Source organism: Haemaphysalis longicornis, unplaced genomic scaffold (assembly GCF_048455015.1).
Source record: "Haemaphysalis longicornis isolate Haplotype H1 unplaced genomic scaffold, Haemaphysalis longicornis Haplotype H1 scaffold_8, whole genome shotgun sequence".
Taxonomy (NCBI): domain Eukaryota; kingdom Metazoa; phylum Arthropoda; class Arachnida; order Ixodida; family Ixodidae; genus Haemaphysalis; species Haemaphysalis longicornis.
In genome coordinates this window covers 108668023-108681456 of record NW_027526445.1, presented here as the reverse complement: position 1 = coordinate 108681456, position 13434 = coordinate 108668023, and positions in this window count along the sequence as shown.

Below are 13434 nucleotides of genomic sequence, written 5' to 3'. Positions count from 1 at the left end.
TGCATTCCTTAAGCCTCCAACATTTTACCAGTATGACGGGACGTAGTGAGAATTCGGGTAGTATTGTTTGTTAAACTGCCCCTGACGCGAAACGATGGATGTACAAATTATAGTAAAGTGCTCACCTACGTTTATACTCCAAGAAATATGGGACAAAGACACCATGCAGCTGTAATAGAAACATTTATGTAAAGGTACTTCATAATTGACGACGGCAAACAAGTAGCTCAACAAACGATGTATTAATGTGTGGAATTCTAAGAATTCTCTATGTGCGGCAGGTGTTGATTCTGAAATTGCATTTCGGGCTCGCAGAAATTGTCGCAGCTAGGGAACACTATGAAACTGGTGAGTTATTTATGAGTTCGTAGCGTGTTTGGACGACATGTGTAAAGGTTGCACGGTGGAAATATTTCTTGGCTCCAGGAACCATCCAGGAAGTCATCGACGCCAGGCAGCCACCGACGCCAGAACGACTCCAGGAAGTTATCGACGCATGTTGATGGTGACTGCATGAGCCCCTTCAGATATGTGGATGTCATCGTGTTGTTCGTTAAGCATGCACACGGGTGTAAAATGATTCAGATGGTTTAAGGGAATATCGTAGTCGTAAGTTTAAACGTACATATTGAGTAATCTGCCGTACTTTTGCAGAGCAGGCAAGGCAGCTGCTCAGAAGACATAAACGCTGTGAATGTCTTTGTTTCTACTGAAAGGTCCCATAGTGCAAATATATTTCAGCTTTTGATGAACGTAAACGATGTGTTTGTTTAAAAAATTGGAGCAGCTTGCACGGGGGGTGCAAGTCTACAGCAGAGCTGGGACTCCTCTCCCTTCGTCGAAGTCCGGGCTGCTGCACCTCACATCCATTTCTGAATCTGCCGCTGAAAATTCTCCTCCACTGGCTAAGACGCACTGTTTTGTCCGCAGGCTTTCATTTCTATCCAAGAGCGGACCGCGTTAGCTCGGCTTAGTATCCGCGCTAGTAACCACACAGAAACCCTTTGCCTAGGGCCCCTTACCTCAGACCTTTTCCCCCAATATCCCGTCGGCACCCCCCTTTTCTTTAACCTAGCCATGGTCCCTGCGGCCACCGTATTACTAACCATCGCCAACCTACACAATTCCGTATACGCTGATGACACCACCCTCTGTATGACCAGTGGCAGTTAAGCTTAGATCGAAGAGACGCTGCAGCTAGGAGCAGAAACTGTGAGTGCGATCACCCGCACAATCGGTCTATCATGTTCGCGACACAAATCAGAACTTCTCATCCTACATACACATCGTTTATACCCAACCACAGCGCCCCCCATCACGTCTGGATCGACAACACCCGAGTGCCTATCGTCCCCTCCATACGCATACTTGGCGTCATGACTCAAGCTAACAGCGGCAATTCGCTCATCTTCCAACGACTACGCTCACATACACTTTAAACCATAGGACTCCTGAGACGCTCAACATCTCTGCACCATGGCTGACGGAGCCCGAGTGACTTCGGCTACCCCATGAGTTCATAATCAGAAGGATTATGTACAACTTCCAATACTGCAGGCTCACCGTGAACGATAAAGCCAAATCAGACTGCCTTCTCCCCAAAGTCTCTAGGGCTGCTCTTTTGGCCCCCACCCATGCCCATATTGACCACCTTCTTCCGCTTAGAGTAGTTAACACCACCTCTGAACTCATCGAAGCCCACCGCATGGCCCAGATCCACCGACTAGCCCGCACCCACAATTCTCGCCTCGCCATCTCAACTCCTATCCTCCCCCTCCTCCATCCCCATCCCCCGACAACTTCGCCAATTCACGCGAATTAAGACACTACCTCTCAACTCCCATCCCACATTACATACGGCCAGACGCGCTACCCGCGCAGCTAACCCCACCCTCACACAGGAGGAGGTCAGAACCAAAACGCACTCCCTCTCTGATTCCCACCCCTCCCACTTCTCCTCCCCACTCTGCCAACTCCGCGGCTCCTGGGACCCTCACCTAAACTGTATTGCACTTCCCTTTTTCTCCTTTCACCATACCCACCCAATCGGAGCAGGCCTTGAAGAGCTCGACCTTGGAGATCCAGACCACCATCGTCTCCAGGGCCCAGCAGGTCGCGGAGGCCCTCTGGGCCCACGCCACCGCCTCCCTCTGACCTACCCATAAATTAAGCGGTTCTTTCTCTCTCTCTCCTTCTTTCTCTCTCTCTCTCTCTCTTTCACCACACTCGCAATCCTGGAGGAGGCCGGGCACTCGTCACGAGGCGCACACTCACGTGCCTTCGGCTGGGCTCAGTTTTCTGGTAACACTCAGCGCCAGAACTTAAAGCTTAAACTTTTAATGCCTGCTATTCAATAAGATAGAAGTTGTTTCACTATCCTGTTTCTAGCCAGTGTTGCATTACACAAAACACACCCAATATCATCACTGGTGAACGCCAACAAAGTCACTGTAGGAAGGCGAATGCTGCCCCCAGGAGACGGAGGGGAAAATACAGCCCAATCTCGCCGCTTGAGCGTTCGTTCTCAAGCCTAAATTACTGGTAATCGTCGTACTATAATCGATTTTCCCTTTTATCTTTGGCGGGAATGTGGCTGTTTGGAGCTAAGAATATTCACCCCGATTGGCTGCAGAAAGCCTTGTTGCATTGCGTCCGCACGCTCCAGGATGCGCTTTTCCCCCAATACGTCCCCCACCGGACCGCTTGAAGCGAATATAACGCGGCTTCTCCGGCTATTGAGGGCGGCGGGCGGCCTGCACCAGGACTCAGTTCAGAAACTCTGCCGCTCGTCGTCGTGCCCTCCCGCCGGCAGAACGAGATCCAGCCAGCCATGTCCCGCTAAGTACTCTTGATTATTGACCGTCTTTCTCATTTATGTAACAATTGTATCCGTTGTGATTATTATGTGCTAAATGTCAGCAATGTTACCAGTAAATTAAATCAGTTAACTTTAAAACCTCTTCAACGCCTTGACTGCTTCACTCCGATCGGCATGCTACAGTAGCGGCAGGCATTGGACCAAATTACGCAGTTACAAAAGTGGTGGAAGGTGCGCGGTACCGAAGACCCCGCTCTACAATCATGGGCTCCCCCCACTCATCGTCGATATTCCTGCTGCTCATCGGCGAGTTCTTTATACAGAGCACCGGGCAAGAATCATCTAAATTCGCGTCATTCGTCCGGACACCGTGGCCTGCAAGTGCAAGCGACATGTGCGACAGCGCAAAAGGCCTTCGTACTCCACGGCTATCACCGCGGTACAAGCCCGGGGCACACCGGACCCGCCATGCTCGGCACCGGCTCCTGCGAAGAAGAGCCCCCTGCCCGGACGCGGACCGAGCGCCGCCGCGACCGCCTTCCTTCGCCACGACCGCCTAATTTCTGCGCACGCAGTGAGGTGAGAGATTTTTGCCTCACGGCGCATCGCATGACTGTAGGCCTGTAGGCTTTTCTTCTCCGCGTATCTGGGGCGCCCACTGGTTGTGGTTGGTGTGTTTGCTTTATCAGCACCAGCCTGCTTATGCAACCAGCCGCTGTTGATGCTGAAGCAACAATTTATGATCTTGCCGCCGTGGGGTGCGTGGGCTCCTCGCGCGGGAGTTGGACGACTTTGTAGTCAGGATCTAAGCGGCACAAGCGTTCGGCTCTCCCAGCGTAGGAGCCCCGAAGAGGAAGACCCCTACGCGCCTATAAAAAGGCTGACTTTTACGCAAATCACGCTATATATGTGATTCCTTCTATCCGTTTCCTCGGCTTCTGTCCACCGTAGTTAGGTTATGTCTTGAAGTAAATACGGCAGCCACTTCGGGGTTGGGGGTCTGAGGGAAACGAGGAGTTGAGAGATGTTTACGCTGCACGACGTTACTCGAAGTACAAACAAAAACACCAGCCGGGGTGCCCGGGATGCCGCGGACGGGGAGAGCTCGCGGGTGTGCAGTTCTGCGAATGCGTCGGGTTGACGACAGTTTCTCACCACTGCTGAGATGCCAGACACTTTTCTTCTTTTATAAGCATGAATGTTAACCAATGTGTAGTCTGCAAGTCCTATTTGTCAATGATTGTCTTTTTTTACCTTTATCAATGCTATCGTTTGTCTCCCAGAAAACGTAGTATGAATGCTTGTTCGGTTGGATGTTTGTTTCTTAGTTTTCAGTGGGGAGAAGAGTATGAAATGTGCCAAAAGAATTTGTCAGGCGCCCACCTTGCTTGTCTCATGCGCCCACATACCAAGTTTTGCATTTCGTAGCTTTTAAATGCAGAGCATTTCATTAACTCACGATGTCACCCGCGTTGACGTCCGTAGTCGTAGTCCGCATCGCTCCCCCTACACTATATAAAAAAATAATACTTACCGGCGCCAGGTTTCGATCAAACGACTCTGCGGGCGGAACGTAAGGTACATGGTGCTCCACCCACTGCGCCACAAAGCCGATTTTTTTTTGTAACAGTAACTTTATTTACAAATATACATACAGGGTCAGATGAAGTGGTTACTGAGGTTTCAGAGAATAGTGTAACATGGTTTGCTCACACAGACAAATAATAGCGTTCGGGAAATGTACAAGCCAAGACAAGATTCAGCGTGTTTCGCCAGGGAAGTGGAAACCATTCGTAGGCAGTGCCAGCAAAGCCACGTAGTGCTGGCGTGGTTCCTGTTAGAAACACTTACAAATGGGCAATGGTGTCATTTGTTTACAGTATACGGTAATGAAGTAGGGGCAAGGGCTTGGGCGTAGAAGTTATTGAGAAAAGTCGTTAGTGGGAAGAAGTGGCCCATGGTGCTGTCCCGCTTCCGGCCCTCAGATCAAGTCCCATCTCCTTTGCTGCTCCACCTTAAACTCCATGAGGGCTTGTGATCCCCGCGCCAGTGAGTCGCGAATCTCAGTGTCTGAATCGGGCCCGTCAAAGGCGGCCACTGCCCACTGCGCCTTCTGTACAAAGTGCCTCCACGCCGGCCGCGGGCTTTCGGCACATTCAACCACGTCGACTCTCGCCCTCCATAGCGAGTGGAGACCTATGACGTGGACGCAGTCACGGAGGAGCGGGTGCTCCGAGGCCGCCTCCAAGAACCTCAAGTTCATCCAGGTGAGCTGCCAGTACGTGTCGAAAGAGCACTGCAGCTCGTCCCAAAAATACGACGCCGTGTTGCACTCCACAAAGACGTGCTCTGCCGTCTCCCCCCTTCCACCCAACAATCAGTTGGTCCCTCCAGGAAGAAAGAAGCCCCTCTCCCCCAGTCTTGCCTTAGTGGGTAGAACCCCTGTGTGAAAGCGGAAGAAGAAATCCTTCGAACCAGAAGGAATGGGCAGCTTTCGCACTCGCCGGAGGAAGTCACTTTTCATGCGCCCTAGAGGTGGTGAGCGATACATGGGGGGTGCAAGGATCTGTTCCACCACGTCCCAGTACAACTTCTTCAGGGCCACTGCGCACAGGTACTCCCAAGAGAACAGTCCCTGCAAGGGGGCCACCGCTGCCGCCACTTCTTTGTAAAAGCCCGTTGCCCGGTTACTATGTGTAATCTCCGCTGTTGTTGGCAGCCAAGGGGCCAAATGTGAGGAGCATACGTTTTGCAGAGCAGCCCGAAGGAAACCGTCACGACGATCCCGGAAGAACAAAAAACGTTGCACTGTCAGCTTGAGCTCCACGTTAACAAGCCCGAGGCCACCCACTTCCGGACTCCAGAAAATGTTAGTGCGACGGATAGGCTCGTAGGTTGATCGCCAGAGGAATACTGCGAACAGCCGGTGTTGCTTGGCCACTGAGCCTGCGTCGATGGTCGATACTCTGGCCACGTACAGGACGGCCGGGTATACACGGCATTGCAAACCTGTGCCCTTGAGAAAAAGGCGATGTGTCGCGCTCGCCAGGGCTCCAACCTCCTACCCGCGGCTGCCAGCTTTGACTGCCAGCGGGGGGCAAATGCTCGGCCGCAGTCCAGGTTGACTCCGAGGTAGCGGGTGATGGCCTCCCTCCATCGGACTCCGTAGAGCTGTGGTGGTTTGGTGGGCCATTCACCTAGCCATGCTCCCTCGCACTTAGAAAGATTCAGCTGAGCACCCGAAAACCGACAGAATGATAGCGCGAGCGCGACGATCTCCCTCGCCTGTTGTTTCGATGAACATACGAACGCGACATCATCAGCGTAAGCCAGGACTCTTTGTTCTTCGTCGCCGAGAACCACGCCTTTGACTGACTTCGATGCCATTGCCATTTTGGAAAGTGGCTCTATATATAATGCAAACAGAATCGGGGACATGGGGCAGCCCTGCCGGACCGACCTTCTCACGGCGATTGGGCTCCCCACCTCCCCATTCATAATGATGCTGGTGGTGATTTCAGTATAGCAGATCTTGATCCACTGCACCATTTCGTCCCCTATCCCGCACCGATAGAGGAGCATCAACAGAAAGGCGTGATCTACTTGGTCGAAGGCCTTTCTGAGGTCGAGTTGCAAGACAGCAAGGGGAAAAAACCCTGACTCCGCCACCTCACAGACAGTCCTCATGCGGTGTAGGTTGGAGTTGATAGAGCGGCCTCTGAATCCGCATGTCTGATGTGGTCCCACCACACTGCTGAGGGCCTTCTCGAGCCGTCTGGACAGGATTCGAGATAGGATTTTGTAGTCTGTTGATAGCAGACTGATAGGCCTGAAATCTTCAACACTGGGTTCCGTATCATGAGACGTTTTTTTCGGTATAAGGACCAAATTACTGCTCCGCATTGAAGGTGGCAGCAGCTTTGTGTTTTTTATGTTTTCGAATACCGACGCCAAAACAGGGCTGATCTCCTCTCGGAATACCTGGTAGAACTCCGAAACGATCCCATCCGGCCCCGGCGACTTATTCTTTGGTAATTCCTTTTTAGCGCAGTTGACTTCTTCGACCGTGATGTGGTTGTTTATGACGGCCTTAACGTCCTCCGGGACCTTGGGCAGCTCATCGAGGACATCCGGCGGAGGAACATCGGGAACAGCGCGTGAGAACAGCTGCTTGTAGTAGTCGCCGAAGGCAGCCGCCACCTCCCCGCTCCCACGAGCGAGCCCACTAGGGTGGTTGACCTCGGAAATCGCTTTAGTGGCAGTCCTTGCCCGCTCGAAAGCACCAAAAAGTTTCGACGGCTGTGCCTCGGCCACCACTCGCTGCTCCCTACTCCGCACAAGAGCCCCCCAGTACCGCTTTTCCAGCTCAGTTCGGATCTCCTCTTTCACGCTGCTAATGTCCTCCGAGAATTCCCCCGGCCTCTCCTCGTCCGCTTCCACAAGAGAGCGTAGGCACTCCGTGAGTCGACTTAATTTCGCCTTTCTGTCTCTCGCTTCCTGTCGTCCGATTGTGATTGCTGCATTTTTTACCCGTTTTTTGAAGCGCTCCCAGGCGACCCCATCGATGGGTGCAGCATTGATTGCTTCGATTTCGCCTCTTATGCGATCAGCGAAGGCCGCATTATCGAGGACCGTAGTGTTCATCAGCCAACGGCTGCCAACCCCTCCCTTGAGTTCGCGCTCAATTCTAATGGTACATGTTACCAAACCGTGGTCCGAGAAAGCAACAGGGGTGACGGCGTACACAGAATGGAAGTTTACGAACGCGCCTTATATCCTTGACTCATTCAACCGTCGGCCACAGGTGCGCCCTCTCCCCCGCATCCTACTCGCCTTCTCTCCGCTCGCAACACCCCCTCTCGCCACGTTTGGTTCGGGCGCACAACAGGTGGGGACGTGCGCAACACCCTCTCTCGCCGCGTTGGGTTCGCGCTGAGCAACACTCGGTTGGCGCGCAAGAACAGGTGGGGGCGCTCGCATCGCGCTCTCTCGCCGCGGTCGGTTCGCGCTTAAACCACATATGTCGTTCGCGCGCGCTCCGGTCGCTAACATCTGTGGCGTGATCGTAACGTCAACATCACGCGTTCGTGTGGTGGCGCCATTTCGGCGCTATAACACTCTCTCGCGAGGGGCATTGGATTGGATTCGATTGGATTGGCTTGGATTGACTTGGCTTGGCTTGACTTGGATTGGTTTGGATTTGGATTGGATTGGATTAAAGTGGATTGTGTTGGATTGTGTTGCGTCATAGCCGCTCCACTTTGCGTCATAGCCGCGGCAGGGGGTTCACAGCACGTTTCACGTTTCACCATCGACTTCATCGACAATGTCTACGCTGGAAGACAACAATTACAACCACAACCAATACGTAATCCATACGACTTGCAGGCGCGCCCCCCGTAGAAATGCTCTGCATTTGATCGTGCCCCTCGCTTGGGGGATGTTTCTTTTATGTTTGGATGGTTGGCAGTTTTTCTGGTATTAACTCGTTTTTCTTGAGCTATTCTTCCGTGTTGGTTTCTGGTAGTTTTCTTGTAACTTGTTTTCTTATAAGTTCCTTCGTGCTGTATACAGTGTTCGAACGAACGTGTGTATCTATAGTGTGCCTATTTTGTCATATGGGAGGCATAAGGCTATTTTAGAAAGAGAAAAGTTGAATGCAGAAATGTTGTGTCCAGTGAAGTGCCCAACAATGGCTGGTGCACGTAGATTTCCGCTGGTGCGTAGACTTCAAGAGAGCGAGCCCTTCTGAATATTGTCATATCTGCCTTAGCATGCCTCCTTATAAACCGTTTGTAATCTTAGGACGTATGTGCAGGGCAGTGAGTACTTACTTGTATGACGATTGTCGAGACCACATTCGGGGTTCTTATTTGATGATTACATTTAGTTACCTTCAAGTTGCTTGGTGTTGTGCTTTGTGGGATCTGTTATCACGGACAGGCTATTTCGTTCTCGTCTTACTGCTTAGAACTCGGCATATGGCCTGAATGGTGGAGCTGTTTTTGAGATTTCTCCGAGATGTGACTTTTAGACAGCGCCTGCTATTCCTATGTTATTCATGGTGTCCGTGTTGTTATTTTCTTGTCGTTACGTGTAAGGGATATGTTTTCGCGGGTGCTGGACACCAGACTGTGCGCGCGTGAAGTGAGGAACGGAACTCCACTGGGTGACCGCGTGTGCGTTGACTGATTTTGCGGAGATAGTTTGACGACTCCTGTGCTATAGAGGGTGGTTCTTCTTCTCAAGTCCGTATGCCATGTCATTTGAGTCTCGCCGTCAGTTTGTGAAAATGTTTTCTTATGTTTTAAACTTTGTGCAAGATTGGGGGCGCTCTTTTTTCCGTTGGGGAAGGTGTCGCGAAGCGGAGGTCTGTTGATGTTTTCTGTTTGTTTTGAGCTCTGTGCTCACCGCCAAGGCTGTTCCTCCCAAGTGCTTTGTGTGAAAGCGCTTCGGACGTGACTAGGCCCTGGCCCCCTTTTTTCTGAGAAACGGACCGGCGAGTGTGTCTACGCGCTGAGCGACCAGGGACACGGCTGTTGCGGGGGTGAGGTTACCGCGCCCGCTGCAGTGGCGTCTCCGACCCCCCCGTTGGGTCTACGCGGGCCGCTCTATTCTCCGAACCCTGGTCTCGTTCAAACGGCCGCCTGTCTTTTCCCCTTTCGAGTTTTTATGCACTACTTTATTCGCACCAGTAATTCTTTTGCCAGAAACGGGCGCCTTGAGTTTGAACTTTGTGTCTTCTGTGTTCGATTTTCCCTTTTATCTTTGGCGGGAACGTGGCTGTTTGGAGCTAAGAAGCGTCTCCCCGATTGGCTGCAGAAAGCCTTGTTCCATTGCGTCCGCACGCTCCAGGATGCGCTTTTCCCCCCAATACGTCCCCCACCGGACCGCTTGAAGCGAATATAACGCGGCTTCTCCGGCTATTGAGGGCGGCGGGCGGCCTGCACCACGACTCAGTTCATAAACTCTGCCGCTCGTCGTTGTGCCCTCCCGCCGGGAGACCGAGATCCAGCCAGCCATGTCCCGCTAAGTACTCTTGATTATTGACTGTCTTTCTCATTTATGTAACAATTGTATTCGTTCTGATTCTTATGTGCTAAATGTCATCAATGTTACTAGTAAATATAATCAGCTAACTTTAAAACCTCTTCAACGCCTTGACTGCTTCACTCCGATCGGCACGCTACAGTAGCGGCAGGCATTGGACCAAATTATGCCGTTACAATATAAAGAGGCACCGACATAAACAGGTGGGGTTTGGCTTTCGCACCCGCCCGCCTATATCTTATCACTGTACTGGTAGGACAATCCAAAACATTTGACAAAAATCCAAACTGTACTAACTCTTCCGGCTTTCCGAGAAATCGCCCAATACAAATTAAGAGCTGTGCTTCCTTTTTAAAAGTGTGTACACCACCCCCACTGCGTTCTCGTCATTCACTACTAATGAACCAGAAATTGAACTGCGGGGCTGTGTAGGTTACGGCCATGCCTGCTTGCACTGTTTGGCCATTTTCTGCATATGTAAGTGAAGGTGCTGCCAGAGGGGTGTATTTGTTTTCACGAGACCCTGATTCACGTGTAGAGGATAAGTTTTCTGTACGCATATAACCTTGATCCTTCTTGCTGTCTCTTTAAAATCTCAATTTCCTTTAATTTGTTCTTGAAGTGTCGCCTTAAATCAATGTAATGTTACAGGGAAGGAATACTGCTTTCTTGGGAATTTGATAAGTGCCCCTAAAGAATTAGGGAAGAAAACTAGGCGGATGTTTACGCTTTTATAGGATTTTCTGCCATCGGTAAGCACTCTCTCGCAATAAAACGTATGTCATCAATGCTTATAATAAAAGTGGTTGTTAAATCATATCCTAACTATCGTGCTAAGGTGCTCAAGATGCACTTAGAATGCACTTTGTAATATAAGTTACACGAGCTCAAATTGCAGTTCCCTTGCCGATAAATTGATATTAAAAAGTGCAACGCTCGGGAAAACTAATTTCTAACGTTCCTATTACGGCAGTACCTCACGCAAAAGCCTTTCTAGCACAACAGAACCGAAGTGCAAGTGTACTGCACATTTAACGCAAGGACTAGCAGCCGATGAGCTGCCATACTGTTAGAATGCCGGCTGAAGGCACGATGGAAGTAGGAGTGGGCTGGAGGCACGGTGAAGTGGATGGAAGACAAAATCTAGATGATGCGCGCTTTCAATGGATGAAATTTGGTGGTAAATGTGTTCATTCTGCATGGTGCGTTAGCTGGCGGGTGATGGTTATGATGAATAATTATGAACAACGGTTATATGCGCTTCGTTGCCAACGCTTTTTTCACGAGGTTACACGCAGCGGTTTGGGGGAGATGGAACATCAGCTCCTCCTTGTGTGCTCCAACGTAAAGCTACGGTGCTTGTTTAAGTAGGTTTTATTATGGTAAAATTAACAGAGTGTGTCAGAGCCTATTTTTTACCCGGGATACCGCTTACCTCTAATGAGTTTTCTAATAAATTCCCTATTCTTCAAACTTTGGAGTTTGTTTTGGTGCTGTTTCAACGTTCCAGCCTCTTAGATGGCGGGATCTATGAGCCCAAGTGCGCCAGAACCGATGAAACACATTTATATTTCCTGAAAGTTATGAATGCAAAAATGCGTATACAGACGGGAATAAGCACTTAAACACAACGGATGTACAGTTGCGGAAATACAATCTTAAAGATCGTTGTAATAGGCGCACGTCTACTTTACCAGTAGCAGGTAGAAACGGAATTCTTTCGAAGGACGCATCTCAGCATTTAAAATATCATGTCTACGTTCTTGCTAGATGCACGAAGAGCGGGAAGGATCAGCGCACAGGAAGAGAGCACAGGACAGTGTGAAGCCTCCGAAACGTCAAAGGTGGTTCACCAAAAACCATGTTTCACCAATTATTGAGGAGCTCCCTCATACCAAGTCTTTCAATGATCCAGAACTACAAAAAGGACGCGAAGATTGTGAACGCAGCAAAAAAGCTGCAGCTTCAAACCTTGTAGACACAAAAATTGTATACGGTCGCGCAGGAGAGGGCTAAGAAAACCCACTTGTTGACGTAAAGTAGTGAAAAAACACAACCTTTTCACAAAATATGAACCAGAACACACAAATAGCGTGATTTCTTACCAAGCGCGTCCAATTTATAAATGGCCTAATTTCAGAAACAAAGTTTTTTTGTTCACGTTTCATCGGTCCATCACTGTACGTTAACCTCCAGACCGAGCGACGGAGATGCTCCTCAACACCCCTCGTATTTTTTTCAGAACGGTCACCCGTGCCGATAGTCATGAAACATTTTTGTACTGCAATCAATTTTAAAGACGATAGTCTTTCTTGAGATACTTAAACCCAGAAATTTTGGTCTGTCTGTATGTCTGTCTGTCTGTGACTCGATTCAGCCACCCGGCCAAAGCAAAACAATGCCTGCGCAATAGTCTTATATAGTCACAGCTAAATCTACCCGTCTATGTCCGGTGTAATGTTCATACTTGTCAACATTGTTGAAGAAGAACTAGACATTGCGCAAATATGAGAAAACAAATCAATACAGAAGTGATATTTGCAGTGTTCCTTTATAAAAAAATCAAACATGCTTGACTGTTGCGAAATTAAATACTTCATCAACTGCAGAAAAAGAATTCACTCCGCCGTCGCCTGCTGTCGCCCGCGCCACTATAGCTTCTGGCGCCATTGTACGAAATCACCCGGCAACAGTTACGCAAGGTTCCACTAGATAGGTTGCACGTTCAGCTTGCAACGCACGTGGAGTAGGAAAACGCGGTTCTATAAACGTTGAAGTAGGGCGCCTCGATTATCGCGCGTCTTTGCGGTACGGCAGCGTTCGCATCGACACACCCGGTTTGGAGGGGTGGGACGCGGGAAATTTTAAATGATTTTAGCAAACCTTTGGCGTCTTTACCTTGGGAGGAGCGCGACGCAAGAGGAACAATATGAGAGGTGAGCGGGAAAGCGAAGGGAGGCATTTACTTCGCAAAAGCCGATAAAGACCATAGTCTTTTGACGGCATTTGCAACGAAAGGAGCAGATACGCGGCCAATTTGTTTGCCCTGCGATCTTCAAAATCGTTTTTATCGGATAAATTCAACTTCTACAATCTTTGCCGGTGAGTGTCTTAGATTTTTAAGATATATCCGAAAATACGGAGAACTACGTATAGCCAGAATATTGACGGCGTATATGCTTGCCTCTGTGCTAAAATTGTCCAATAACTCCCACTAATGTCTGTCCGCATCCCCTGGACTCTTTCAATTTTGTCTCGTTTTTTTTTTTTAATTCTGAGTGCAATGAAGGTTTCCTTAGCGGAACTGAATTTTTCCCCGTTTTCACTGCTCGGGTGCCATATATTGGGAAATTTTGTTTCTGCTATTCTCGGAGAATTTGACTGACCAACGCTAACCTCGGCCTTCAGTCCACAGCGGCTGTAGAACACCTGACCACGGCGGCGGTCAGGCAAGTGATACAGCGGACGGAGCTAAGAATCCCGGAATCCGAACAGGCCGCCTATGGAACTTGAACTTGGCAACGTTCAACGCACGAACCCTCTATAGCGGGGGTAGATTAGCTGTA